Source organism: Salvelinus alpinus, chromosome 8, assembly GCF_045679555.1.
Source record: "Salvelinus alpinus chromosome 8, SLU_Salpinus.1, whole genome shotgun sequence".
Classification (NCBI taxonomy): domain Eukaryota; kingdom Metazoa; phylum Chordata; class Actinopteri; order Salmoniformes; family Salmonidae; genus Salvelinus; species Salvelinus alpinus.
The window spans coordinates 73,517,773-73,544,526 of NC_092093.1; the positions used below are offsets into that span (position 1 = coordinate 73,517,773).

Genomic DNA, 26,754 nt, shown 5'->3' on the forward strand with positions numbered 1-26,754 from the left:
GTGGGAGGGTGCAGGCAGCAATCGGTTGAAGAGCATGCACTTAGTTTTACTAGCATTTAAAAGCAGTTGGAGGCCACAGAAGGAGTGTTGTGTGTTCCAAGATGGCGTAGCAGTGGGATGTCTGTTTTGATTGTCCTGTCCCATCCCGTGTATATATCGTTTTCTTCATATATATTTCTATTATTTTTTTAAATCTCATTTTCCATCTACGGACTGAACATACTCTCCTGCAACCCGCCTCACCCAATGTGGTATGGATCTGCTATTATTACACTTTTGAACTGGACCCCCTTCAGAAGCTAGCCAGCTAACTAGCTATGAGCTAGTAGTCAGTTAGCCACTGCTAGCAGTCATCACCGTTAACTCGGACATCTGCCAGCCTCAGCCTGGGCCACTCCTGCCAGCCTTCACAGCGCGATATCTACCCAGAGCATATCGGACTGCTTTTCTCTAACACATCTCCGGATTCCTACCGCAAGTTCTGAACCTTTACTCCTGACCATCGCAGCTAGCTAGCTGCTATCCGAGTGGCCACTCTTGTCTAACATCTCTGTCCCGAAGCAAGCACCAGTTTGCCTGGAGCTAGCCTCGAACTAGGCCCATCTTCCGGCTAGCCGAAGAGATCCTTCAAGGAATTCCTGGGCTTCAATTACCTCTTTTGCCAATTGGCCTGGGCCCTTTGCTGCTGACATGGGGCATCGCCGATCCATCACGACTGGTCTACCAACGTAACCGTCCGAGGAGGTTTCTGTCCCGAAGCAAGCACCAGTTAGCCTGGAGCTAGCCTGGAGCTAGGCCCTTCTCCAGGCTAGCCGAAGAAATCCATCAGATAATTCCTGGGCTTCAATACCTCTTCTGCCAATTGACCTGGACCCATTGCTGCCGACACAGAGCCCCGCCGATCCATCACAACTGGTCTGCCGCCGTAACCTTCCGAGGGGGTTTCAACAGGCTCTCCCATTGCGACGTCCCCCTGAGGCCCATCTGCTAGCCCTGGCCTGCTAGCTGTCTGAATCGCCGTGTCTCCAGCTCGCCTAGCTACTCACTGGACCCTATGATAACTCGGCTACACATGCCTCTCCCTAATGTCAAGATGCCTTGTCTATTGCTGTTTTGGTTAGTAATTTTTGTCTTATTTCACTGTAGAGCCTCCAGCCCTGCTCAATATGCCTTAGCTAGCCCTTATGTTCTACCCCCCACACATGCAGTGACCGCACCTGGCTTAAATGGTGCCTCTAGAGACAAAACCTCTCTCATCGTCACTCAATGCCTTACCTCCACTGTACTCACATCCTACCATACCCTTGTCTGTACATTATGCCTTGAATCTATTATTCCGCACCCAGAAACCTGCTCCTTTAACTCTCTGTTCCGAATGCACTAGACGACCAGTTCTTTTAACCTTTAGCCGTACTCTTATCCTACTCCTCCTTTGTTCCTCTGGTGATGTAGAGGTTAACCCAGGCCCTGCAGCCCCCAGCATCACTCCCATTCCCCAGGCGCTTTCATTTGTTGACTTCTGTAACCGCAAAAGCATTGGTTTCATGCATGTTAACATCAGAAGCCACCTCCCTAAGTTTGTTTTGTTCACTGCTTTAGCACACTCCGCCAACCTGGATGTCCTAGCCGTGTCTGAATCCTGGCGAAATATATACGAAGAAAACAATACATACACGGGACGGGACAAGACAAGACAAAAACAGTCGTCCGACTGCTACGCCATCTTGGAAAAATGAGATTAGTTCACCGTAAGTGATAAGAGGGAAAATAAGAGTGAGGATAGGGAATCAGAAATGCCTGTATTGCACCAACTGTCTTTTGAAATATGGAGGGAAGTGAATATCTTGTAATTTAATTTATCTTCCCAGGTTATTACATTAATACAGACTGTTAAGGGTACTACAGGGTGCCGTCGCAATCTCTCCCTCTTTGTACGTCTCTCGCTCTGTATGTCACTCCCCACCTCTCCATCCCTCACTCTCTATCGCTCTCTCTGTCTCTCTGCCTCTCTCCCTGTGGCCTAGCATTGCACGGGACGATCCAGTCTCCACTCTCCATCACTCACTCTCTGTCGCTCTTTCTGTCTCCCTGCCTCTCTCCTTGTGTCCTAGCATAGCACGGGATGTTCTAGTCTCCCCTCTCCATCCCTCACTCTATCGCTCACTCTCCCCGTGGCCTACCATAGCGCAGGATGTTCCAGTCTCTGGATCTAAATAAGTGTAGACAATGTCTGTCTCTGATCAATGGGAGAAAAGCCTGCCTGCTAAATGAGGTTAAATCTAATGTGATAAACTGCTCCATCTGTCAGTGGGATTGGACTGGAGGCTTTAATTCATTCAGGAGGTGGGAGAGACAGGTAAATAAATAAGGGGTGTAACATTAGAAGATGCATGAAGAGCGGAGCTTTCTAGGGCTTTGACAGGCTGGGAGAAGAAGACACTTCTTGTTTTTCTTTTAGTCAGACTTCTTAATGACAGTGTAGGGGTAATTCATGGATATGGTTGTGTTGTTGTTTTCCATGTGTGGCTGACTGATGCCATTTAATGTGTGCAGGCATCTGTAAATAGCAGAAGTTCAAGAGAGAACTTCATATCTCAAGTTGTGCACGTTAACACAGCCTGCATGTTCCTATATGTTTCTATGACTGTATTTATGGTTTCTGAGACCTCTGTCTTTCCATCAAGTCTCCTCTGGTAACATCCACCAAATACTGCTGTCCTCTTGTACTGTAGTATCCTCCTCCTGCTCCTTTCCACAACAAACCATAGCTAACCCACTACCTCCTATCCCTTCAATACCACCCCCATACTTTCACCACAACATTGCATGGCAAATCAATTGTAACAGCCAAATCAGCTCATGTTTGGCGTATATTTGGTTTGGAAGGCTGTTCCTGTGAATCTGTAATGAGTTGTTGCTGTATGCCGTGTCCCAAATTGCACCCTATTCTGTTAGATGTAACTGATTACAAAAAAACTAACTTGAATCCGTTACGTTACCATCAGAAATATTGTAATCAGATTACATATACTTTTGAAAAAATAGATGATTACTTCTCGGACTACTTTTAAATTCAAAATTATTTGTCACCTTTCTGCTCTCTCAAAGACATTCAAATCAGCACTGAAAAAAGGCGAAAGTTTAAGTTTGTTCCACCTGAGCGAGTCTGATCACAAATCAGACACCAATATGATGACACCAAAGTTGATTGCGGCAAAAGAGCAAGAATAGGCTGCCCAAGCTGTCTTCGAATGGTGCAAATGCTGTTGGAATCCAAAGATTATCCAACTTCAATAAAGGCTTGGAGGTAAGAACGACAGCAGTGGTGTAGCCTACGGGCGATACGGATATCACACTGCTGCTCTCTTAGGTATCCCTTTCACCTTTCCTTTCATTTGTACTGAACAAAAATATAAATGCAACATGCAACTATTTCAATGATTTTACCTAGTTACAGTTCATATAAGGAAATCAGTCAATTTAATTAAATTCATTAGGCCCTAATTTAATGATTTTACATGACTGGGCAGGGGTGCAGCCATGGGTGGACCTGTGACAGCATAGGCCCACCCACTTTGGAGCCAGGCCCAGCCAATCAGAATGAGTTTTCCCCCACAAAAGGGCGTTATTACAGACAGAAATACTCCTCAGTTTCATCAGCTGTCCAGGTGGCTGGTCTCAGATGATCCCACAGGTGAAGAAGCCGGACGTGGAGGTCCTGGTTTGGCATGTTTACACGTGGTCTGCGGTTGTGAGGCCGGTTGGACGTACTGCCAAATTCTCTTAAACGACGTTGCGGCTTATGGTAGAGAGATTAACATTAAATTATCTGGCAACAGTTCTGGTGGACATTCCTGCAGTCAACATGCTAATTGCACACACACTCAAAACTTGAGACATCTGTAGCATTGTGTTATGTGACAAAACTGCACATTTTAGAGTGGCCTTTTATTGTCCCCAGCACAAGGTGCACCTGTGTAATGACCATGCTGTTTAATCAGCTTCTTGATATCCCACACCTGTCAGGTGGGCGGATTATCTCGGCAAAGGAGAAATGTTCACTCACAGGTATGTAAAGAAATGTGTGCACAAAAGAGAAATACGTTTTGTGCGTATGGAAAAATTCTGGGATATTTTATTTCAGCTCATGAAACATGGGACCAACAATTTACATGTTGCGTTTATATTTTTGTTCAGTACAGCTATAATGGTTTACCTCATCTTTACTAGAGGCTGTTCCCCTACTAATCTCACTGCAACCCCCCTCCAGGTCTCTGATCACTACTTTGTTTAATTTTCTGTCTTCCTTTCCTCCAACCCTAGGCATTCAGCCCCTACCCAGATGGTCATGCGCAGTCACAATCTTCGCTCTCCCTCCCACTACTCCTCTTCTATCCTATCATCTCTCCCTTCTGCTAAATCCTTCTCCCTCCTGTCTCCCGATTCTGCCTTTTCGACCCTACTCTCCTCCCTTTCCGCATCCTATGACTCACACTGTCCGGTTCGTTCCCGGCCGGCTCGACCCTCCCCTCCTGCTCGTTGGCTGAGTGACTCATTGAGAGCTGTGGGCAGCTGAGCGATAATGGAGGAAAACTAAACTTTCGGAGGACCTATCATCCTTTCACTCCCTCTTCATCTGTATCCACTGCTAAAGCCACGTATTACCACTGTAAGTGTCAAGCTTCTGCCTCTAACCTTAGGAAAGTCTTTTCCACCTTCTGCCTCTAACCCCAGGAAAGTCTTTTCCACCTTCTGCCTCTAACCCCAGGAAAGTCTTTTCCACCTTCTGCCTCTAACCCCAGGAAAGTCTTTTCCACCTTCTGCCTCTAACCCCAGGAAAGTCTTTTCCACCTTCTGCCTCTAACCCCAGGAAAGTCTTTTCCACCTTCTGCCTCTAACCCCAGGAAAGTCTTTTCCACCTTCTGCCTCTAACCCCAGGAAAGTATTTTCCACCTACTGCCTCTAACCCCAGGAAAGTATTTTCCACCTACTGCCTCTAACCCCAGGAAAGTATTTTCCACCTTCTGCCTCTAACCCCAGGAAAGTATTTTCCACCTTCTGCCTCTAACCCCGGGAAAGTATTTTCCACCTTCTGCCTCTAACCCTAGGAAACCCTTTTCCACCTTCTCCTCCCTCCTTAATCACCACCACCCCTCCCTCTCTGCTGAAGACTGTGTCAACCACTTTGAAAAGAAAGTTGACGACATTCGCTTGCTTCTCATTCACTCAGCCTATTGAGACCACTGGTCCCACTCACACATAACTACCCGATGCCTTGACCTCTTTCTCCCCTCTCCAGATGAAATCCTGCGACAAGTGAGGTCTGGCCGCTCGACAACCTGCCCACTCGACCCCGACCTTCTCCCATTCTTCACTTCCCTCATCAACTCATCCTTGACCACTGGCTGTGTCCCCTCTGACTTCAGAATGGGTAGAGTCGCTCCCCTCCTCAAGAAAACCAACACTCGACTCAACTGATGTCAGAAACTATAGACCTGTATCCCTTCTTTCTTTTCTTTCCAAAACACTTAAGCGTGCTGTCTCTGATCAACTCTCGTTATCTCTCTCAGAAAGATCTTCTTAACCCTTACCAGAGGCTTCAAGACGGGTCACTCAACCGAGACTGCTCTTCTCTGTGTCACGGAGGCTCTCCGCACTGCCAAAGCTAACTCTCTCTCCTATGTTCTCATCCTCCTAGATCTATCTGTTGCCTTCGACTCAGTGATCCATCATATCCTCTTCTCCACCCTCTCAGGGCTGAGCGTCTCAGGCTCTGCACACTCTTGGATTGCATCCGCTCCTACCAGTTGACGTGGAGAGAATCTCTGTCTGCACCACGTACTGTCACTACTGGTGTCCCCCAGGACTCGGTTCTAGGCCCTCTCCTCTTCTCTCTATACACCAAGTCACTCAGCTCCGTCATATCCTCACATGGTCACGTCTATAATTCCTATGCAGATGACATTCAACTACTTCCTTCCTCTCTTCTGACACCCAGGTGGCGACATGCATCTCTCCGTGCCTGGCAGACATCTAAGCTTGGATGTCAGCCCACCACATCAATCTCAACCTCGACAAGAAGGAGCTGCTCTTCCTCCTGGGGAAAGCCTGCCCACGCAAAGGTCTTTCCATCAGGGTTGCCAACTCCACAGTGTTGCCCTCCCAGAGTGCAAAGAACCTTGGCGTGACCATGAAGAACACACGGTCTTTCTCTGCAAACATATAATCACTGACTCGCTCCTGCAGGTTCATGCTCTACAACATCCGTAGGGTACGACCTCACCTCACACAGGAAGTAGCACAGGTCCTAATCCAGGCACTTGTCATCTCCCATCTGGACTACTGCAATTTGCTGTCGGCTGGGCTCCCCGCTTATCCCATCTCACCCCACTCCTCCGTACACTACACTGGCTTCCAGTCGAAGCTCGCATCCACTACAAGACCATGGCGCTTGCCTACAGAGCAGCAAGAGGAACTGCCCTTCCCTACCTTCAGGCTATGCTCAAACCACCTCTGGTCTCTTGGCCCCCTGGTCTCTCAGCTCCCGCTCAGCCAGTCCAAACGCTTCTCTGTCCTGGCACCTGAAACCCTACCTCTTCAAAGAGTTTCTTAAAATGATCCCACCACCCCCAAATAAATACAAACGTTCCAGAACCAACAGTTGCCTTTGATATGTGGTTGTCCCACCTAGCTATCATAAGATGAATGCACTAATTGTACGTTTCTCTGGATAAGAGCGTCTTCTAAATGACAAAAATGCCAAATTATTTGAAGACGTTTAAGCTGCCTATGCATCATTGTTTTTGCGAACAGTGAACAGCCAGTGAAAATGTGCAAGCTGGCATTTATTGAGATGACTCATGTACTGGAGGCAGCTCTGCAGAGTGGTCACTAGCTGGCACAGCCACAAAGTCATTTTGAAGCTAACCCTAATCACACTGTTAACTCTAATGCCTAACATTAACCTTAAATTAAGACCAAAAAGCAAATGTTTGTTTTCATGAATTTTTACGAAAAAGCCAATCTTGACTTTGCAGCTGGCCTATATAGCGGAAACTGCTCAGTTCTGCCTCCAGGGCAAGACTCATGACAATAAACGTCAACCTGCGAAAAATGCGCTCTTGCAAAAGCTGCATAGTGTGAATCCCAGGCTATGGAATAAAAGTTTGAGGGTGTTCCTCCCTTCTAAACTCCTCCATGGTATTGTGCTCCAAACTGTCTTCGTGCTGACACATTTTTCTTCCCCTAACGGACACATGCTCAAACACATGCTCAAACTCTCACACTTAAAGAGCTGCAAATTATCGCGATATCAAAGTGTCACCAACATAAACGTAAACAATAGGCCTACAGCAAAGGCAGCATATGGCATTAATTTTCTCACATGCTAATAACACTTTTCAGAAGTGCTCAAAGCATGCCATTCCATGAGAGCAGCATTTTTTTTCTCAACTCGAAGCAATGAGCCCAATCAGTCCTCCATGACAACAAAATCATAAACAACAGGGTAGGCTAAATAAGTACTTCGTTTTTTGGGTTATGCTAAGGTAATACCATTTGACTAATCTATATTTTCATATTTCCAAGTCCTATTCTTGAAGATCAATGGGTATTAAATTAATTGAAATAACTGGAAATATATAGCCTAATCATAGTATTACCTGTAGTAGAAAGCAATGGGTTAGAAGAAGCCTACATAACCAAACCTTAAAGTAAAATGCAACATCCATTTATGGCCAGCTACGTAAACTCTAACATTGATTTATCCTGCAATGGATGTTGTTCAATTGGTAATATTCCTAATGCCTCTTAAAGGGACAGTAATCAAAAAGTAACTGAAAGTAATCAGATTACATTACTGTATATGGATAATACAAAAGTTATGTATGTTACTGATAAAAAAATGTGGACAGGTAACTAGTAACTGTAACAGATTACGTTTAGAAAGTACCTACCCAACCCTGTCCCTATGTTGTGAAATGAAACGTGTCTACAACATTCATATCTTATATTCTGAGAACATGGCAACCATTTCCTGTGTATGTTTGGTCGGACATTGATGGAATATTCTCCTAACCCTTAAACTGGACATAGGAATGTTCTTGCAATGTTCTCATGAAACGTGTCTAGAACATTAATTTCTTATATTCTGAGAACATTGTAACCACGTTCTGTGTATGTTTGGGAAGACGTTGCTGGAATATTCTCCTAACTCTAAAAAAAAACTGGACACAGTTTTCCCATAAAACGCACCTAGAACATTAATGTTGTATATTCTGATATTCTAGATAAGTTCTGTTTGACAGTAAGGTAATGTTCTCCTAACTTTAACACCAATTTTTATTTTCCTAAATTAAAATGTTCCCCTAACTAACAGAAAACTGGACACTCAAACATTAGGAGAACATTATGTGTAACATTACAAAAACGTTCTCTCTCTGTAGAATTGTTAGCTGGGATGGTGCTATTTGGGATGCCGCTATAGACATGGTGGCTGGAGAGCGTCAGCTTGGCTTCAGCCAAGTCAAAAGAGACTGTTGTCAAAGAGACTGCTGTGAAAGAGACTGTTGCCAGCGCCAATATGACATGCTTTTCAGGCTAATCCAGCCAGCTGCCTGGGCCATACGAGCGTTATGGATTACAAAAAGCTTGTCCGCTCCTCTTTCTCTCTTAGTCTCTCTCTCTAACCAGCTCTCTACCCCACCATCCCTGTCTCTCTCTGTCCTTTCCTCTCTCTTTCTCTATCCCTCCCCCTTTCTCTCCCTCTCTCCTTCCCCCCTCTCTCCTCCGCTCTCAGACCATCTCACCTCGGCGGAGCGACATCTTCATCTCCCTGAACACCATTCAACACTGTATCCCATCAAAATGCAATCTGACGCCACCTAAAGCCACCTAATCTACTCAGGCAAATCACAGTCAACTTAGCCTAGGGGGAGTGAGTCAGGGAGGGAGAGCAGCACCGCACACTGCTGTGAGTATTATGTTGGGTGACACTCACAACAACATACGCCTCAGGAATTTATTTGCCAGCGCAAATCACTTTCCAGATGAGACGCCTGGTCTTTGTCTGTGGGGTTAGTGGACCCTTTCATTGTATTAGTAATGGATGAGCAGAAAGGGGCTGGAGGATTCAACACTCACACTACTCACTCCACAGGTCCAGCTTCTCTGATATCCTGGTGTGTGTGTGTGTATGTGAATGTGTGTGTTTGTGCGTCTTTACGTGCATGTGTGTTTTGCCAAGACTTAAAGCCTGGTCTCTCACTGCTGTTCCAATCTGACAAAAGACCAGCAGCCTGAACATTGTTCCTATTGTTTCACACCTTATTGCTTGTCCCTCACAACGCACAGCTCCTGTTGTCATAGCCCTCCTCTCCTCCCCTCCTCATCTCTTTCCAGTGAAGCGACAGGTCCTGTTGTCTCTGAACAACACATCTTTCTCTGGGTCATCCTCCTCATCATTGGGCTTCTGACAACCCGTCTGTCTGTCCAACATCAGTGTATGGTGTGTCAGCCATACACACATACACACACACATAAACATCTGTTCAACACAGCCTTTTGCATCAGCTCAGATACAGCCATAGCCACATGCATGTTTTCCAGTAGGGAGAGCTAGAGGGAATCCGTCTGAGATACACAGTTACTGCAGCAAGCTGAGGCTTCTCTCTCGCTCTCTATCTATTCTTTCTCTCCATCTACTCTTTCTCTCTCCATCTACTCTTTCTCTCTAACTACTCTAACTACTCTTTCACTCTCCCTCTACATATATATCTACTCTCTCCCTCTATATATACACTACCGGTCAAAAGTTTTAGATCACCTATTCATTTTTCTTTACTTTCACTATTTTCTACATTGTAGAAGAATAGTAAAGACATCAAAACTATGAAATAACACATATGGAATCATGTAGTAACCAAAAAAGTGTTACACAAATCTAAATATATTTTATATTTGAGATTCTTCAAATAGCTACCCTTTGCCTTGACAACTTTGCACACTCTTGGCATTCTCTCAACCAGCTTCATGAGGAAGTAACCTGGAATCCATTTTAATTAACTGGTGTGCCTTCTTAAAAGTTCATTTTTGGAATTTCTTTCCTTCTTAATGTGTTTGAGACAATCAGTTGTGTTGTGACAAAGTATGGGGTGGTATATAGAAGATAGCCCTATTTGGTAAAAGACCAAGTCCATATTATGGCAAGAACAGCTCAAATAAGCAAAGAGAAATGACAGTCCATCATTACTTTAAGACATGAAGGACAGTCAATCTGGAAAATTTTGAAAGTTTCTTCAAGTGCAGTCGCAAAAACCATCAAGCGCTACGATGAAACTTACTCTCATGACGACCGCTACAGGAAAGGAAGACCCAGAGTTACCTCTGCTGCAGAGGATAAGTTCATTAGAGTTACCAGCCTCAGAAATTGGAGCCCAAATAAATGCTGACAGACACAACTCAACATCACCTATTCAGAAGGGAACTGCGTGAATCAGTTCTTCATTGTCGAATTGCTGCAAAGAAACCACTATTAAAGGATACCAAGGATACCAATTCACAGTGGAAATCTGTCCTTTGGTCGGATGAGTCCAAATTTGAGATTTTTGGTTCCAACCGCTGTGTCTTTGTGAGTAGCAGAGTAGGTGAACGGATGATCTCCGCATGTGTGGTTTCCACCGTAAAACATGGAGGAGGAGGTGTGATGGTGTCGGGGTGCTTTGCTGGTGACACTGTCTGTGATTTATTTAGAATTCAAGGCACACTTAACCAGCATGGCTACCACAGCATTCTGCAGCGATACACCATCCCATCTGGTTTGGGCTTAGTGGGACTATCATTTGTTTTTCAACAGGACAATGACCCAACACACCAACAGGCTGTGTAAGGGCTATTTTACCAAAAAGGAGAGTGATGGAGTGATGCATCAGATGACCTGGCCACCACAATCCCCTGACCTCAACCAAATTGAGATGGTTTGGGATGAGTCAGACCGCAGTGAAGGAAAAGCAGCCAACAAGTGCTCAGCATATGTGGGAACTCCTTCAAGACTGTTGAAAAGCATTCCAGGTGAAGCTGGTTGAGAGAATGCCAAGAGTCTGCAAAGCTGTCATCAAGGCAAATGGTGGCTATTTGAAGAATCTCAAATATAAACTATATTTAGATTCGTTTTTTTTTGGTTACTACATGTTTTTTGGTTACTACACTTTTATGGTTACTACATGATTCCTTCTATGCTGGCCTTATAGGCAGAGTTCCTCTGTCCAATGTCTGTGTTCTTTTGTCCATGTTAATATTTTATTTTTATTGGCCAGTCTGAGATATGGATTTTTCTTTGCAACTCTGCCTAGAAGGCCAGCATCCCGGAGTCGCCTCTTCACTGTTGACGTTGAGACTGGTGTTTTGAGGATACTATTTAATGAAGCTGCTAGTTGAGTACTTGTGAGGCGTCTGTTTCTCAAACTAGACACTCTAATGTATTTGTCCTCTTGCTCAGTTGTGCACCGGGGCCTCCCACTCCTCTTTCTACTCTGTTTAGAGCCAGTTTGCGCTGTTCTGTGAAGGAAGCTGTTCTGCGAATGCTGATGCTCCAGATACTTAACTAGTCTAAAGATGGCCAGTTGTATTGCTTCTTTAAATCAGCACCAATGTTTTCAGCTGTGCTAACATAATTGCAAAAGGGTTTTCTAATGATCAATTAGCCTTTTAACTTGGATTAGCCAACACAACTTGCCATTGGAACACAGGAGTGATGATTGCAGATAATGGGCCTCTACGCCTATGTAAATATTCCATTAAAAATCAGCCGTTTCCAGCTACAGTAGTCATTTACAACATTAACAATGTCTACACTGTATTTCTGATCAATTTGACATTATTTTAATGGCCAAAAACATAAAAAACAAGGACATTTCTAAATGACCCCAAACTTTTGAACGGTAGTATATATATATATAAATATCTTCTCTCTCTCTCTCTCTAGTGATACTGGACGATGCCTGCTTACACACGCGGCTCACGGTACACCTGCTACTTTTGATGAATAATTCCAGACACAGACCGACAGACAGACAGACAGACGTGTAGGAATCAAGCAGGAGTATCTGCTGCTTTTCATCCAACTAGAGGGAGAACATACACAACCAAAGGAGCAATTAAGTTCATGGCCATTGAGTCTAGATCCACAGTATATTAATAGGAGCTAGAGGCCTGTATAGTGCAAGCTTGTTGGGAGCAGAGTGAGGAGAAACATCAATTGTGCTTCATAAGATATACAATATTGCTATTCGTTTGGAATTGCATACAATATTCATGTGTTTCAGTATTTGTTGTGGTTCAGACATGTCTCAGATAATTTCCCAAACTAGATCATCAAATATCTGGACATGTGACATACAGTATAATGTGAGAGATGGATAAGTAATAACAGTGAATATGAGAAGGTGAACTGAAGGGCATGATTGGAACTGACTACACAACCCCCATCAAATACCAGACCTTCTTTCCTTCCTTTCACATTAATCCATTTATTAGAACTTTACATTTGTATGGAATAATAATGGAAGCCACTTCATTGACTGTGTGGCCTTTCTGTCTGGGCGGTAGGCTACAAAGCAACTGGGTGGGTTTCAGTCCGATAGATAGCAGCGATGGCTATCTTTGTGTGGGGCTTTAAAGATGCATAATGCAGAGGTTTGATACCAGCATTTGGTATTCAGGGTCTGCAAAGGCCACCGGCCACTGCCTCTGGATCTATCCCCTCACACACTCATAATAACGCACGCACGCACAAACTTGCTCCTATCCTGTCTGACACTCATAACACACACAGGACCATGAGAGGACCCAATGCGAGGCAAAGACATCTGTCTCCTCTCTGGCTTGATTATAATGGCTAAAGAGTAAGCAAGGTCAAATAAAAATGTATTGGTCGCGTACACATATGTTGAAGATGTTATCACAGGTGCAGCGAAATGCTTATGTTTCTAGCTCCAACAGTGCAGTAATACTTAACAATACATAACAATATACACAAATCCCCCAAATTGAAATAAAGGAATTAAGAAAGATCATATGGCCAATATACCAAGGTTAAGGGCTGTGTCCAGGCCGTTGCGTCGTGCTAAGGTACAGCCCTTAGCCTTGGTATATTGACAATATACCACACCACCTTAGGCCTTATTGCTTAATAAGTATAATTCAATGGCTATAATTCATTCTTACATGTTCTATGTTTGAGCTGCTTTTGAAAGCAAAAGTTGAAATCAAAACACTATTGGCATTGTTGAATTCAATTATACTGATGGTTTAGTTAGCTAAACTATCAAGTCTGTTTGTTTGGTTACCACGGCAACTACTGTAGCTACAGTATCTAGTAAACTTGCTAGCTATTTCAGTGGATGTTGAACACTTTTCTAACAGAAAATGAACACATTTCTATTTGGCAAATGTGTTAAATTATAGCCATGGCATAAAAGGGATAATCAACTCGGGGCTCCTGGCGTTCTCTGGAAAATAAGAAAACTCTGTGGAAGGTCAGTTCCACTCTGCTAGCGATTCGTGGAACACACCTTCCATGTCGTTCATTATTTTCCATACAACGCATAGCCCCTCATGGATTATCCCTTAGGTAAAATACTGAACAAAAATATAAAGGCAACTTGGTCTTATGTTTCATGAGCTGAAATAAAATATCCCAGACTAGACATTTTCTATATGCACAAATAGATTATTTCTCTCAAGTTTTGTGCACACATTTTATTTACATCCCTGTTAGTGGGCATTTCTCCTTTGCCAAGATAATCCATCTACCTGACAGGTCTGGCATATCAAGAAGCTGATTAAACAGCATGATCATTACACAGGTGCACCTTGACCTGGGGACAATAAAAGGTCACTCTAAAATGTGGAGTTTTGTCACACAACACAATGCCACAGATGTCTCAAGTTTTGAGGGATCGTGCAATAGGCATGCTGACTGCAGGAATGTCCACCAGAACTGTTGCCAGAGGATTTAATGTTAATTTCTCAACCATAAGCCGCCTCCAACGTCCAACCGGCCTCACAACTGCAGACCACGTATGTTCATGGCATCGTGTGGGTGAGTGTTTCATTGATGTCAACGTTGTGAACAGAGTGCCCCATGGTGGAGGTGGGGTTATAGTATGGGCATAAGCTACGGGCAACGAACCCAATTGCATTTTATTGGCAATTTGAATGCACAGAGATACCATGATCAGATCCTGAGGCCCATTGTCGTGCCGTTCATCCGCTACCATCACCTCATGTTTCAGCATGATAATGCACAGCTCCATGTCGCAAGGATCTGTACACAATTCCTGGAAGCTGAAAATGTCCCAGTTCTTCCATGGCCTGCATACTCACCAGACATGTTACGCATTGAGCACGTTTGGGATGCTCTGGATCGAAGTGTACAACATGGAAGAGGAGTGGAACAACATTCCACAGGCCACAATCAACAGCCTCATCAACTCTATGCGAAGGAGATGTCACACTGCACACCAGATACTGACTGGTTTTCTGATCTACACCACAACCTTTTTGAAGGTATCTGTGACCACAGATTCATATCTGTATTCCAAGTCATGTGAAAACCATAGTTTAGGGCCTAATTCATTTATTTCAACTGACTGATTTGCTAATATGAACTGTAACTCAGTAAAATGTTAGAAATTGTTGCATGCAGGGTTTATATTTTTGTATTTGATGGTGTGTATAGACAGGATGGACAGTGTGTGAATAGAAAAGGTGTGTGTGTGCAGCAGTAGACGAGCCCTGAATATAATACAGTACATTCTTAGAAAAAAGGGTTCCAAAAGGGTTCAGCGGCTGTCCACAACACTTTTTGGTTCCATATAGAAACCTCGGTGGAAAGGGTTCTACATGAAACCAAAAAGGGTTCTACCTGGAACCAAAAGGGATTTTTCAAAGGGGACAGCCGAAGAACCATTTTTAGTTCTAGATAGCACCTTTTTTTCTATGAGTGTATACACAGTGCATTCGGAAAGTATTCAGACCCTTTGACTTTTTCCACATTTTGTTACGTTACAGCATTATTCTAAAATGGATTAAAATGTTTCCCCCTCTCATTCTACACACAATACCCCATAATGACAAAGCAAAAACAGTTTTTTAGAAATTTTTGCAATGTATAAAAAAAATCGAATGAAATAACTTATTTACATAAGTATTCAGACCCTTTGATATGAGACTCGAAATTGAGCTCAGGTGCATCCTGTTTCCATTGATCATCCTTGAGATGTTTCTACAACTTGATTGGAATCCACCTATGGTAAATTAAATTGATTTGGAGCATTGAAGGTCCCAAAGAACACAGAGGCCCCCATCATTCTTAAATGGAAGTAGTTTGGAAGCACCAAGACTCTTCCAAGATCTAGCTACCCAGCCAAACTGAGCAATCGGGGTAGAAGGGCCTTGGCCAGAGAGGTGACCAAGAAACCGATGGTCACTCTGACAGAGCTCCAGAGTTCCTCTGTGGAGATGGGAGAACCTTCCAGAAGGACAACCATCTCTGCAGCGCTCCACCAATCAGGCCTTTATGGTAGAGTGGCTAGACGGAAGTCACTCCTCAGTAAAAGGCACATGACAGCCTGCTTTGAGTTTGCCAAAAGGCATCTAAAGGACTCAGACAATGAGAAACAAGATTCTCTGGTCTGATGAAACCAAGATAGAACTTTTTGGCCTGAATGCCAAGCGTCACGTCTGAAGGAAACTTGGCACCATCCCTACGGTGAAGCATGGTGGTGGCAGCATCATTGTGAGTGGATGTTGTTCAGCGGCAGGGACTGGGAGACTAGTCAGGATTGAGGGAAAGATGAACGAAGCAAAGTACAGAGAGATACTTGATGAAATCCTGCTCCAGAGCACTCAGGACCTCAGACTGGGGCGAAGGTTCACCTTCCAACAGGACAACGACCCTAAGCACACAGCCAAGACAACACAAGAATGGCTTCGGGGCAAGTCTCTGAATATCTTTGATTGGCCCAGCCAGAGTCCGGAGTTAAACCCGATCAAACATCTCTGGAGAGACCTGAAAATAGCTGGCATCCAACCTGACAGAGTTTGAGAGGATCTGCAGAGAAGAATGGGAGAAACTCCCCAAATACAGGCGTGCCAAGCTTGTAGCGTCACACACAAGAAGACTCAAGGCTGTAATCGCTGCCAAAGGTGCTTGAGTAAAGGGTCTGAATACTTATGTAAACGTGATATTTCAGTTTTTTTTTTATACATTTGCAAAAATCCCATTCTTGCTTTGTCATTATGGGGTATTGGGTGTAGATTGTTTAAAGAAAAAAACGATTGAATCCATTTTAAAATAAGGCTATAACGTAACAAAAAAAGTCAAGGGGTCTGAATACTTTCTGAATGCACTGTACATATGAAGTGGGTAAAACAGTATGTAAACATTATTAAAGTACCCAGTGTTCAATGACTATGTACATAGGGCAGCAGTCTCTAAGGTGCAGGGTAGAGTACCGTGTGGTAGCCAGCTAGAAACAGTTCAGGGCAGGGCACTGGGCGGAGGCTGGCTAGTGGTGACAATTTAACAGTCTGATGGCCTGGAGATATAAGCTGTTTTTCAGTCTCTCGGTCCCAACTTTGATGCACCTGTACTGTCTCCGCCCTCTAGATGGTAGCGGGGTGACCAGGCCATGGCTCGGGTGGTTAAGATAAGGCAGAGGGCTAGCTATTCAATATTTGGATGAGGGGGATGGAGGTCTTTGTAACTTTGTAGGATCTGGCGATCAATAACTTCTCTTATAATGCACAAAGAAAAATGAACAGTGAATCAAAATATTGTCCCACTCCTAGGAAAAATATTATGTGGAAATAACAGTTGAAGCATCATCTGCCTCAAAATATTATAGATAACTCAGTGAACAGAAAATCCTCATTCTTTCAGAGCAAGTACACAAAAGGCATGTCTTCTCTCCCTCCATAGACATACAGCAGCAGTATGGTAAACGATGTAAGGACACGTGAAGAGGCTGCAAGGCTGTATGGCATCAATAAATGATGTGCTGTGTGCTTACAGCGCTGTGCACAGCATTGTAAGAGACATGTTATGGTAGAATAAGCATGAAACTTAAAATATGGCAAACTGATAGCAATGAATATTTAGGATTCTTGAATAGCACTTGTTACCCTGAGTTAGTCCCCTTTGGTGCTCCTTGCATATTCTGTGAATACATGCATTTCTTTTATTGCTCTTTTTTTCCCATTGTGGCAATGAATTTGCAGCAACTGAGGCAAAATGAGAGAAAGAGAGAGAGGGAAGAAAAGTAGTTCTCACAGCAGACAATGAATGCCTAACCAGCTCAATTATCACAGATCTAGATGCGTAGTCTGGAAATAACATTAATCAAATTACTGTTTTATTATTCTTACACTCAATAATATAGAACTTATCAGTGAGAAATTAAGACTTAGTGTACCACAGAGGTAAAAATAAGCCAGAGGGAAAAATACTGAGTCGCTAACAGTAAATGTCAGATTACATTAGAGATGCACTATGCAGAAATCACTCCGCAATTTCCTGGTTGGTAAAATGCTAATAGTTTGCCTACTTTCATTTTATGTGACAAAACAAGCAAGTATAGTGTAGAGAATCATTGCACCATCTAAACTGCTGCGAAATATATTTTCCATTGTATTTTCAGCTGTTTGAAGCTGGAGTACAAAACCCAAAGTAAAAGACGCAAAAACTCAAACTTAAGAACGGGAAGCATAGAAATAGTGCACATAGAACACATCTATCGCTTCTTAGAACTGCTTTCGATGAGAATGACAGATCTACAACTCACATTTCTACGTGAATTTGGTCAGGTAGCCCAAGAAGTAACATATTGCAGATTTTTAAAAAGACAAATGGTCCTGCTGCTAAATGGAGAAAGAAAAGAAGGAAGAAGAGGTACGGAAACAGAGACCAGACAATGATGGACCTCTACTAGGGAACATCAGGAAAATACAATACCGTATGTAATCTCCTGTATATAATGGCCATTATAAATACATATGTTTATGGAATCAAAAACACGTTCTATACAAGTGTTTACTTTCTATATATATATTCTGTGATGAAAGCCAAGATAGACACAGTATTTAGATATTGTCACAGAAGTGGACAGTGAGCTGTGGTAATCTAACTGTTATGTTTGCAAAGTGCATGCTAGTCAATAATACATTTTCTGTGACCAAACAGAGAGCTCCATCCACCTCACCTTAACCCAGGGCTTCAGGACACACTGGGGTTTCTCTGAACAGATACTCCAAAATATGTTTTCCTCAGAAACTGCATGGAAATAGCAGTCATTGGTTAATAGCTTATAATGGAGCTTTGGTTCGAAAGGAAACATCTAGGGATAATATTCATAGTGCACATACTATACACTGTTTGCTTGCCTTGTGAACATATTTTGCTTAAATAAAAGCCATAGGGATTATGGGTAGAGCCTTCACAATCCAATCATGAGGAGAATGCATTCTGTTTCCAGGGGCTGGCGGGTAGAACGGCTTCCTGTGCATCTCAAGAGAAATACAGCTTGACCAGCAGATAACGGAATGTGGGAGAGAGAGAGGAAGAGAGAGTGAGAGGAAGAGGGGGAGAGAGAGCGAGGGAGAGAGAGAGGGAGAGGAAGAGAGAGCTCACCGAAAGAGTGTGTGTGAGAGAGAAAGTGTAAGAGAGAGAGAAAGAGAAGAAAGAAATAGGAGGAAAAACAAATATTCCAGTCATGCTCTGTTCCTAATTTCTCTTGTCACCATTTGGTCTCCTCCTCACCGTTGTCCCCGGAGATGCCGGGTGATTGATGGCCTAATCCAATGACTGTATTACAGACGCCTCATCACACCCTCTATTCTTATCATTAGCAGTTAGCCTATGGTTACGTTCACAGCTCGCTGTCTAGTGCCGGCCCCTGAGATTTAAGGCTCTGGCCTTTAGAAAATATTTAACATGATATTGAAATCTTGACAGCGGCTGAGAAGTCAATCAGGTAGACACGGCGCTGACCAGCACTGCATTTTTAATTAATCAGACTTACTGTACTGTGGCTGGCTGTGTGTGTGCCGTGGCTCTGTGTGTATGTGTATGAGTGAGGGAGTGAGTGAGTGTGTGTGTATTGTGGCTGTGTGTGTGTTTGAGAGTGTATGTCAGTGTGTGTGTGTGTGTGTGTGTGTGTGTGTGTGTGTGTGTGTGTGTGTGTGTGTGTGTGTGTGTGTGTGTGTGTGTGTCTCCTCTCTCCTGGAGATTAATAAAATGTAAATATAAGAAACTTGTTCGGCTATTCCGAGGCCTTCCAACATTAACGTTATGCGTTATGACCTGCAAATGGATGCCATTGACTACAAAGGCAGGAGGAGTGGGAGGGAGTTGGGCATTAATGCCTCAAACACCGACATGCGTCTAACACTAGCTAACTCCTCTCCCGGTTTCCATCCCATGATTCCCATCTCATCCCAGGGAAAATGTTTAGGGGGCATCTCGGCACATTAGTTCCTACAGGCAGAGATAATGTGGCTTAACATAGGATCTGTGAATTAGGCATTGGCTTAGGAACCAATCCCTTCAGCCAAAACCTGTTCTTCTCTCAGCCGGCACAGCCCCGTTCCCCCGCCATCATTACCCAGCGCTCACGTCTGCAGAGGAGCAGAGCCCTCCAGAATGACAATCACTACTCCTCTCCCCCACCCGCTTCTCTCTCTCACTCTCTCTCTCTCCCTTTCTCTCTTTGTTTCTCTCTCTCCTCCGTAGAATGCTGCAGCCATGGAGTGAAACACCAAGACCTCTTATTACCCAGGACACACTGACACAGAGACAGAGGTGTACTGTACTTAGCGCTAGATTACAGAAAGACTGTATCGGAGCAGAAACACAACCACCAACCTCTGTCTTTCTCTCACCTTCTAGTTAGTTACATCACGTAGCCAGACAAATAAGGGGAGAAAAGGAGGAGGGTGGGGGATATTTATTTTGTTTACTTTGTTCTGTAAACTGTGAGTAATGTGTTAAAAATTAAAAATAGTGTACTGTACTATTCTTACTCTGTATATATTTCCAAACTATTGTTTAGCTTTTTATTACTTATTTGTGAACATTTCTGATAATGTCTACTGCACTGTTGGAGAGCTTGCAAGTAAGAATTTCTCTCTCTCTGTCTGTCTGTCTGTCTCTCCCTCTCTGTCTGTCTGTCTGTCTGTCTTTCCCTGTCTGTCTGTCTGTCTCTCCCTCTCTGTCTGTCTGTCTGTCTGTCTCTCCCTCTCTGTCTGTCTGTCTGTCTGTCTCTCCCTCTCTGTCTGTCTGTCTCTCCCTCTCTGTCTGTCTGTCTCTCCCTCTCTGTCTGTCTGTCTCTCCCTCTCTGTCTGTCTGTCTGTCTCTCCCTCTCTGTCTGTCTGTCTGTCTGTCTCTCCCTCTCTGTCTGTCTGTCTGTCTGTCTCTCCCTCTCTGTCTGTCTGTCTGTCTGTCTCTCCCTCTCTGTCTGTCTGTCTCTCCCTCTCTGTCTGTCTGTCTCTCCCTCTCTGTCTGTCTGTCTCCCTCTCTGTCTGTCTGTCTCTCCCTGTCTGTCTCTCCCTCTCTGTCTGTCTGTCTCTCCCTCTCTGTCTGTCTGTCTCTCCCTCTCTGTCTGTCTGTCTCTCCCTCTCTGTCTGTCTCTCCCTCTCTGTCTGTCTGTCTGGCTCTCCCTCTCTGTCTGTCTCTCCCTCTCTGTCTGTCTGTCTGTCTGTCTCTCCCTCTCTGTCTCTGTCTGTCTGTCTGTCTCTCCCTCTCTGTCTGTCTGTCTGTCTGTCTCTCCCTCTCTGTCTGTCTGTCTGTCTCTCCCTCTCTGTCTGTCTGTCTGTCTGTCTGTCTCTCCCTCTCTGTCTGTCTGTCTCTCCCTCTCTGTCTGTCTGTCTCTCCCTCTCTGTCTCTCCCTCTCTGTCTGTCTGTCTCTTCCTCTCTGTCTGCCTCTCCCTCTCTGTCTGTCTGTCTGTCTGTCTGTCTGTCTCTCCCTCTCTGTCTGTCTCTCCCTCTCTGTCTGTCTGTCTGTCTGTCTGTCTGTCTGTCTGTCTGTCTGTCTCTCCCTGTCTGTCTGTCTGTCTGTCTGTCTGTCTGTCTCTCCTTCTGTCTGTCTCTCTCTCCTTCTGTCTGTCTCTCTCTCCTTCTGTCTGTCTCTCTCTCCTTCTGTCTCTTTCTCTCTCCTTCTCTTTCTCTGTCTCTCTCCTTCTCTTTCTCTGTCTCTCTCCTTCTGTGTCTCCTTCTCTGTGTCTCTTTCTCTGTGTCTCTTTCTCTGTGTCTCTCCTGTCTCTTTCTCTGTCTCTCTCTTTCTCTGTCTCTCTCTTTCTCTGTGTCTCTTTCTCTGTGTCTCTGTGTCTCTGTGTCTCTCTGTCTCTGTGTCTCCGTCTCTGTGTCTCCGTCTCTGTGTCTCCGTCTCTGTGTCTCCGTCTCTGTGTCTCCGTCTCTGTGTCTCCGTCTCTGTGTCTCCGTCTCTGTGTCTCCGTCTCTGTGTCTCCGTCTCTGTGTCTCCGTCTCTGTGTCTCCGTCTCTGTGTCTCCGTCTCTGTGTCTCCGTCTCCGTGTCTCTTTCTCCGTGTCTCTTTCTCCTTCTCTCTGTCTCCTTCTCTCTGTCTCCTTCTCTCTGTCTCTGTCTCCTTCTCCTTCTCTCTGTCTCCTTCTCCTTCTCTCTGTCTCCTTCTCCGTCTCTCTTTCACTCCTTCTCCGTCTCTCTTTCACTCCTTCTCCGTCTCTCTTTCACTCCTCTCCGTCTCTCTTTCACTCCTCTCCGTCTCTCTTTCACTCCTCTCCGTCTCTCTTTCACTCCTCTCCGTCTCTCTTTCACTCCTCTCCGTCTCTCTTTCACTCCTCTCCGTCTCTCTTTCACTCCTCTCCGTCTCTCTTTCACTCCTCTCCGTCTATCTTTCACTCCTCTCCGTCTCTCTTTCACTCTCCGTCTCTCTTTCACTCTCTCTCCGTCTCTCTTTCACTCTCTCTCCGTCTCTCTTTCACTCTCTCTCCGTCTCTCTTTCACTCTCTCTCCGTCTCTCTGTCACTCTCTCTCCGTCTCTCTGTCACTCTCTCTCCGTCTCTCTGTCACTCTCTCTCCGTCTCTCTGTCACTCTCTCTCCGTCTCTCTGTCACTCTCTCTCCGTCTCTCTGTCACTCTCTCTCCGTCTCTCTGTCACTCTCTCTCCGTCTCTCTCTCCGTCTCTCTGTCTCTCTCTCTCCTCTTTGTCTCTCTCTCTCTCCTCTTTGTCACTCTCTCTCTCTCCTCTTTGTCACTCTCTCTCGCTCCTCTGTCACTCTCTCTCGCTCCTCTGTCACTCTCTCTCTCCTCTTTGTCACTCTCCTCTTTGTCACTCTCTCTCTCTCCTCTTTGTCACTCTCTCTCTCTCCTCTTTGTCACTCTCTCTCTCTCCTCTTTGTCACTCTCTCTCTCTCCTCTGTCACTCTCTCTCTCTCCTCTGTCACTCTCTCTCTCCTCTGTCACTCTCTCTCTCCTCTGTCACTCTCTCTCTCCTCTGTCACTCTCTCTCTCCTCTGTCACTCTCTCTCTCTCCTCTGTCACTCTCTCTCTCTCCTCTGTCACTCTCTCTCTCTCCTCTGTCACTCTCTCTCTCTCCTCTGTCACTCTCTCTCTCTCCTCTGTCACTCTCTCTCTCTCCTCTGTCACTCTCTCTCTCTCCTCTGTCACTCTCTCTCTCTCCTCTGTCACTCTCTCTCTCTCCTCTGTCACTCTCTCTCTCTCCTCTGTCACTCTCTCTCTCTCCTCTGTCACTCTCTCTCTCTCCTCTGTCACTCTCTCTCTCTCCTCTTTGTCACTCTCTCTCTCTCCTCTTTGTCACTCTCTCTCTCTCCTCTTTGTCACTCTCTCTCTCTCCTCTTTGTCACTCTCTCTCTCTCCTCTTTGTCACTCTCTCTCTCTCCTCTTTGTCACTCTCTCTCTCCTCTTTGTCACTCTCTCTCTCCTCTTTGTCACTCTCTCTCTCCTCTTTGTCACTCTCTCTCTCCTCTTTGTCACTCTCTCTCTCCTCTTTGTCACTCTCTCTCTCCTCTTTGTCACTCTCTCTCTCCTCTTTGTCACTCTCTCTCTCCTCTTTGTCACTCTCTCTCTCCTCTTTGTCACTCTCACCACCTCTCTCAATTCAATTCAATGGGCTTTATTGGCATGGGAAACCTATGTTTACATTGCCAAAGCAAGTGAAATAGAATGAAAAAATGTACAGTAAACATCACACTCACAAAAGTTCCAAAGGAATAGAGACATTTCAAATGTCATATTATGTATATAAACAGTGTTGTAATGATATGCAAATAGTTAAAATACAAAAGGGAAAATAAATAAAACATAAATATGGGTAGTATTTACAATGGTGTTTGTTCTTCACTGGTTTCCCTTTTCTTGTGGCAACAGGTCACACATCTTGCTGCTGTGATGGCACACTGTTGTAATTCACCCAATAGACACAGTATCGGAGTTTATCGAAATTGGATATGTTTTTGAATTCTTTGCGGATCTGTGTAATCTGAGGGAAATGTGTCTCTAATATGGTCATATATTTGGCAGGAGGTTAGGAAGTGGAGCTCAGTTTACATCTCATTTTGTGGGCAGTGTGCACATAGCCGGTCTTCTCTTGAGAGCCATTTCTGCCTACGGCGGCCTTTCTCAATTACAAGGCTATGCTCACTGAGTCTGTACATAGTCAAAGCTTTCCTAAATTTTGGGTCAGTCACAGTGGTCAGGTATTCTGCCACTGTGTACTCTCTGTTTAGGTCCAAATAGCATTTTAGTTTGCTCTGTTTTCTATTAATTATTTCCAATGTGTCAAGTAATTCTCTTTTTGTTTTCTCATGATTTGGTTGGGTCTAATTGTGTTGCTGTCCTGGTGCTCTGTGGGGTCTCTCTCTTCCTCTTCCTCTCTTCTTCTCTCTGTCTCTCTCTCTCGTCCTCCCAACCCACTTCAAATAATCCCTCTGAAATGAGCTGTGGTTATGCCTGGGCATACCTCCCATTCTGCTAGCTAACCCTTGGAGTGGCCTGGTTCACTTCAAGATACTGCCTCCTTCTCAATTGTCTAAAAAAGTATATCCTCTCCTCTCTTCGCCTACAAGCCGTCATCTGGACTAATTGGAAAATACTTGACAGGTGAAAACAATATGGTAGAAGCTCATCATTAGGCTGGCTTTCACCTGGTCAGTTCTTTCAGATCAATGCAGGTGTAGTAGATGGAGAAGATGAGGAACATACAGACTTTTAAGCCATTGAGAAAGGGAAAGTGATTATGGATCTCAGTGTTAGTACCTGCCAGGGCAAAATCTTTTTCATGCTGTAATCTTTGAAAGTTCTACAAAGCAGTGCAAGGGCATCACATATCCTTTTTGATAAATCGACTGCATGGAACAAATGCACTTGCCAAAAGTCCATTTATATAAATGTATCAACAAAAACAAACATAGCTTTGCCTGGAAAACACCATTACCAACTGAAGGCAGTGGCTATAATGTTTAGTTGGAAGCAGAACCTATCATATACTGTATAGATCAAAGTCCCTTCATTGACTTGCTTTGTGGCAGGTGAAAAACATCTAGGTGCAAAAAAACCTAACAAAACAACGTGAAAAATGAAACATGTATGCCTAGGAAAAATGGTGTTTTCCTGGTGAAATGTCAAGCTTTACGTGGAGCTAGACTTCAAACCGAGCAGTTGACATTTGTGTCTGTTTGGCTTTGCGTTGGGCATAGTAAATATGAGGTGGGGGGGGGACTGTGGGGGGTATAACAGAACGTCAAGGAAAACCTGACAGATAAGCCTTTAAACAGCATCTGATCTGACACACACTGGATCAACTGTGAGTCTAAACAGCATCTGATCTGGCACACGCACAGTGAACACACACACACACACACACACACACACACACACACACACACACACACACACACACACACACACACACACACACACACACACACACACACACACACACACACATTTACACTGAGCATAAAGTATAAAAAATACTGTATAGTAGGCTCTATTGAAGTACTTTACTAGGGTATTGTAAAAGGTAGTAGCCTACTGTACATTATCTAACAGCCTGTTCACTTGGACTTGCTTTGCTCTCTGATTGAACAGAAGTAGGGAGGAGGGGAGAAGGTGGGCCTAGTGTCCCTGCAGCGGTGTTGGTAGGTGATAGATGCCTGCCTGCCTGCACCACCACCCTACTCCTGGGGGATTCTCACAGGAGCCGGCAGCCATGGCTTAAATGGGAAAAAGATGACATTGAGTCATAAAAAAAATAATATATATATATATATATATATATATATATATAAAATACTGCTGCAATAGTTTCCCTATAAATTGTTAATGTACATTGCCTTCCGAAGGCTCCTTTTTCTCCTCTCACTGACGTTGATACGGTGGCTGAGGCTAGGGACTGAAATCGAGCTGAGAGAAAATAGGGATGAGGGCAGAGAGAGAGATAGAGAGATAGAGAGATAGAGAGAGAGAGAGAGAGAGAGAGAGAGAGAGAGAGAGAGAGAAGAGAGAAAAGAAAAAAAAGAGAGAGAGAGAGAGAGACTGGAGTGAAGAGAAAGGACGAAGGAGAAAGGCAGGAAAAGAGGGGGGAAGAAGGGGGGGGTCCAACATCAGAGAGCCATGGTCACAGCAGTTCACACAAGACTTTCTTATGGACACAATAGTGACCCTAGTCACACTGAAGGGCAGTGTCATAAGATAATGCTGCTATCTCATAAATGACAATAACAATGCAACAGCCAACAGGCCAGCAGTAGGGTTGTGGAACAGTGAGGTACACAGAGGGGCCGAGGTAAGAAAACAGTATCTCCATGCATTATTGAGTCAGTCTCCACCAATAGGAGGGTTACATTCTGTTGTTCTCTCAAACCAGGATTGGTTGGAAGTGAGGTGATATGAGGAGAATAGGTAAAGGGGTAAGTAGGTGATATGAGAGTGGGAATCGGTCTAAATTAAGGAAACAAGGAAAACTAAAGAACAATTTTCGAAGACAAACAGTAATGCACATTTACAGTACAGTAATTCTCATATAGTTGTATTTGTCCATCATTTAAGATCACTACAATGACAGTATAATGTGATTTGATGTGGCCTATACCTCTTTATAGACCACACCTTCCACATGACACAGAGTGACTAACTCCAAAAGGCATGTTCATCTGAAATACATCAAATCTGAGAAGACTAGGAGGGGCAGTGTGTTATTTTTTGAAGGCAGTAGATCTCTTTCCCTTTATAACGTCTTCATAAAAGAGATTTCCCTTTCACAGACAAAGTCAATATCTCATAGCAACCTCTGGCTCCTTTGTTTCAAGTCCCTGTGCAATACATGTGTCGTATCACTCAAACAGACTGAGAATGAGAATGAGCGTGTTTTACCCAAAAGGCTTTGCAAGTAAGAACACTTTCCTTCTTTACAGGATACGATAATCAAACGGTTACGCTATGGGAGAAGAAGAATACGATATCAGGAAACAGATCTTCAAGAGAGAGCGTCATTGCAGAGATTGACCATACCTGTCTAGTCTGCCTAAATACTGCTTTTATCTCCATAGAATGTGTGTAATTACCACAGATGGAGACTGAGAACCAAGTAAATGCTTGACATACTGCACAATGAGCAAAAAACTATTATAAGCCAGGCTTTTCCTCATTGGCTGTGATTTCAAGGTTTCTTTACAATAAAGGAAACCTGATTGACGGTGAAA

At 44.2% G+C, this 26,754-nt stretch overlaps 1 protein-coding gene across 3 annotated transcripts in view; it reads right to left on the reverse strand.

Annotated features, from left to right (window-relative positions):
• LOC139583682 (dihydropyrimidine dehydrogenase [NADP(+)]-like) overlaps positions 1-26,754 on the reverse strand; it is a 201,471-nt gene that overhangs the window by 36,803 nt on the left and 137,914 nt on the right. The gene's annotated exons all lie outside the window — the stretch shown is intronic.